Below are 4,578 nucleotides of genomic sequence, written 5' to 3' on the forward strand. Positions count from 1 at the left end.
TCAAAAATGTCTCTTTACATCTTTTATTCAAATGTTAATAATATTACTCTACTGTTATAATTGTAACATTTATGGATATATAACCAGTGGTGGGATTCAGCCGGTTTGCACCGATTCTACAGAACCGTCTCACGGAATTTTCTGAGATCAGCGAACCGGTTAGCATTACTGGTTACTGTCAATGGATTTTTGCATCTTACCTGAGACACCGATTTTTGAGAACCGGCTGGAAAATATGACTTTTGTGATGGAACCGTCTGACAAAACATTTGAATCCCACCGCTGTATATAACGCTTATTGTAATGATGGTAAAACGAGTTGTTAACAGTAAAATATTTCACTTATGTTATTAAAAAAAAATTTTGGTTACCGATGTTCTATTTCCGATATTAAACGACAGATGTCGTTTTTATCTCAAAAATTTAAACTAAAATTGGAGGTATTCGGGAGGTATGTACTTTGGGTGCGAGTAAAGTCGTAACCATTGAAGCGAACTGCTCCCGCAGTGGATGATTACCCCAATTAAATGTTTGTTATACTTCACCATATCAAAATTTTTGATGTGAAAATTTTAGCTTAGTTGGTCGCAGCTTTGGGGCTAATTTTTAATGCTGCAATCACACTAAAATGCTCGACAGTCGACAAAACCCGATATTCCACTCAGTGACCATTTCACGGTGACAAATACAGCTATGTCTACGCCCGTTTATACAAGAAAAAACGCTCAGCCTCAACAGTTGCTGCTACTTGCTAGTAGCGTCATAACGATCTGTATTGTTGTGTGCACGCTTGGATAATCTCGAGAGCTCAGACGAATCTCCTCCAAACATTCGTCATTTATGTCGGAGCTCAAAGAAGCTCACCACAGTCTCACTTCATTCTGGAGGTTATCCAGAAAATACAGACGCTCAATCTCATCCACCTGGACTGGTTTATTCGGGTGAAAAATTGATATCAAGGAAAAAGTGAAGGATTGTCAATGGAGCGTTCCCGAATAGAGCAGCTGAAGCCGTCGGCATATGGAAGGTATACGGAACGTTGGGAATACTGGGAGGCTGAATCAGCACAGACGTTGTCGCGTTGAACTTGTACTTCAACTACTCTGGGTATTGTAAAATCTTTCAAGTCAGCTATTTCACAAGTTTCTTTGTAAATATTCGATGCAATGTCCGATTCATTGCGTTCTTAAGTGAGAACGCTCTAAACGGAGGATGTGAGGCTCTTTACTGACGCACACTGACTCCGACCGCGTGGAGTATGCGCGCGAATGGTTCTATCAGAATGGTTCTATATGATAGAAAACAGTTCGCTACCTTTCACATATCTTAAAACAATGCTTAGTTGTTCTGTCCCTTACGGACACAAACGTTCTCCATAATTATATCTTGCATTATCATATTGCTTGCTACCCCGAGAATCTCCTTTTGTATCAAATCTCCACCCCCGGTGTCGATACGAAATTGAAGATGCTTTGCAAAATTTCCATTTCCCAAATGTCCACGCGAAGGTATGTTACTCGAAGCATAGAACATAACAGTCTTGACAATGAAAGCCATTATCATAGGCGTAGCCAGCAGGGGGCGAGAGGGGCCATGGCCCCTCCCAAATTTCCAAGATTACCAAGATCTGATAATGCCCAGAGTAGTCGAGATACAAGTTTATCACGACAACATCTGTGCTGATTCAGCGTCCCAGTCCCAACGTTCCGTATATCTTCCATACGTCGACGGCTTGAGCTGCTCTATCCGGGAACGCTTCATTGGCAACCCCTCGTTTTTTGCTTCACTATCAATTCTTCCTCCGAACGAACCAGTCCGGGTGGATGAGATTGAGCTTTTGTATTTGTTGGATAACCTCCTGAATGAAGTGAGACTATGGAGATCTTCTTTGAGCTCCGACGTCAACGACGAAGGAGCTTCTTCTGAGCAGTCGAGATTATTCAAACGTGCACACGGCAATATAGATCGGTATGACGCTACCAGCAACAACCGTTAATGCTGAGCGTTCTTTTTCCTGTAGGAAACGGGTCAAGACATGGCTGCGCCCATCAATGACGTCCAATCCCCTTTTCGATTTGTGTGTCCTTTATTGTCATCGTGAAAGGATCACTAAGGAGAAGATCAATCGGGTTGTGGCGAGCATAGTTGGCGGAAAGCGAAGGACGGGTTTTTACTGGTTCAGATTGCCTCATAAATATTTGTTGTATCAAAGAAAAAGTTGTTCGGGAAAAAATATTGTATTTACAAAAAGCCAGCTAAGTTGTTGAATGTTATTTTCCTTAACGATCGAATGTGGTCTTTTTCTGCTTAAAGAAGTGATGTCTCAGACCCAATATCATTGCTTGAAAATACAATATATATTTGGCCCCCACCAAAATTTTGGGCTGGCGTACTTTTGGCCATTATTATTCTGTTTTCTTTTGTTTGAGTAGCATATTGGGCCTTTAAATTCACACACATAATTTGACCAATTTTAATGCTTTTGACGATGTATGACTCAGGACTTACCCTGCGTTGCGCTGGAAACGAAACAACAACTATCGCCATGTAGTTCACATTTTTGTCACGCATTTTAGCCATTTTCCGAAAAGAATGATTTACTCGGCGGCAGTGTATGTATGTGGAAGGGTAATATATGAAACTGGCGGTGTCGAAAAATAAAGAATTTTTTTGGATTCATTTTTACGGAGTTATTCCATAACTACGTACTACTAAATAGCTTTATTGACAGTGACAATATACGCAGGTATATGCATTAGTTGATGACCATATATCCATAACAAATAAAGAAGGAACCTGGCGAACGTTGGAAGTTATTGAAAAAGCGGCGATGTAATGTTCTTATATGTTGCATAGTTAAGATACTATCAGTGTAAAGCGTTTCAGATATACACTGTAGATAAACAGCTCTTTACCTATATTTCGCTAAGCAACTATATGAAATAGGGTAAGTTTGAAACAGTATGTATCGCATAGATCAAAATAGTCGATTCCCCAATATAGAAAATCTAGTTAGCCATTTATCGCTGGAAATTTTGTTATCCATTCGGGATTTGAGAAGAATAACAGCTTATCGTAAGCTTGCTAATTGAACCCAGTTGCAGGCATGCAAATCAACATCCGTTGCACCAGTTTTATCACCATTTACTTTGACTCTCCCGCCGCGTTTGTTATTTGTGCGATGTCCTCATGCTCCGCATTTAGCAGCTCTGATAGTACTTGCAGCTTCCGCATTTCACAGGAACCGATTCCGATGGTTTAGCACCGATTGGTAAAATATAGTAACTAACTACAAACGAACATTTGCCACATTTGAGAGTGGAGTTGCTCAGAGGACGCTGTGTTAATATTCCAGTTATAGTTTTAGAATCGCTCAAACGTGGACTCATTTTTAAAATATCAGTTTTAATTGTAATGAGGCTATAGAGATCACTAAATTGTATTCTATGGAGTTTAAAGGACTGCTAGCTTGGACACTATAATGGATAACTTTTATGGATACAGCATAACGCAAAGCGAATGAACAAGAAGCTAGTCCAAAATCTCTGGTATAATGTTTCTATATTTTTTTGAGAGGACGACAAAATAATATCGAGGACAAAATTAGCAAAAATACTAAAGTTCAATTTGCTTGAAATGGTAATCTATTTGTTGAATAAGATTCATAAAATGATATTTGCCATTATGGTTAATTGTTTTCCAAAACTTTTCAGCTTCAATTCATTATTGCAAGGGTGCAGACTAGCCGAGATTGCTGCATTTTGTCAATCAATTATAACAATTCAACAATTGACTCCCTTCAAATACTTCTCATTGTATAGCGAAGATATAACAATGCTAAATTAATTAGTCGATTTTCAAAACTAGGAATTTTCTGCCCCCGCGTCTGTGACATACAGACGTTATTTTTCTCCGAGGTTCTTTTTTCGCTTCGCCGATGCGGGCCCGAAAGTAGAGAGAAGTCGTGCAGTCGACCGAGGTCTTTGCTCGAGGCGGGTCGTGTTTGCGATAAGCTGGTAAATTTCTTGCGTCGTTATAAATGCTGTTTGTTTCTATCCAAACTGTTTAGCAAAATGTGTGATCTTGTAATGGTTAGAGACAGAACATTTCATAAATATATTAAGGTATGCGAAAGAGACGGTAGTTTTGTTTCTATAAATTCGTAAACAAAATGCCGGTACTATATATCATTTGGATGGGAAACCAGGACCGTTCAGCGGCAACCAATGTTAACAATAAATTGAGTTTAGTTTCAGGGTTCAAAACTGTACGAGGCTTGTAATTTTCAGATACAGAATACTGCATTTTAAATTGACCCTGCAGGTTGTTTTGCTTTTGTAAACACTCAACGATGGAGGAAGTTAAATCATGTACGTCGCTAATGAAGTTTTGAACGGCTTATAATGTATTCCCTACTTATTTTGATATCTAAATTGCTTGTTGTGCTTACTTGACACAAGATTATACGAACACCTCTATGGCAACAACTGTCGGCACTGTCCTTAATCCTGTAAATGTCCGTTTTTCAAACGAGGGAAATGCTGAAATAAAATTTGACCACAAAGTTACTTATTTGAT

Source organism: Styela clava, chromosome 10 (genome assembly GCF_964204865.1).
Source record: "Styela clava chromosome 10, kaStyClav1.hap1.2, whole genome shotgun sequence".
NCBI classification, from domain to species: Eukaryota; Metazoa; Chordata; class Ascidiacea; order Stolidobranchia; family Styelidae; genus Styela; species Styela clava.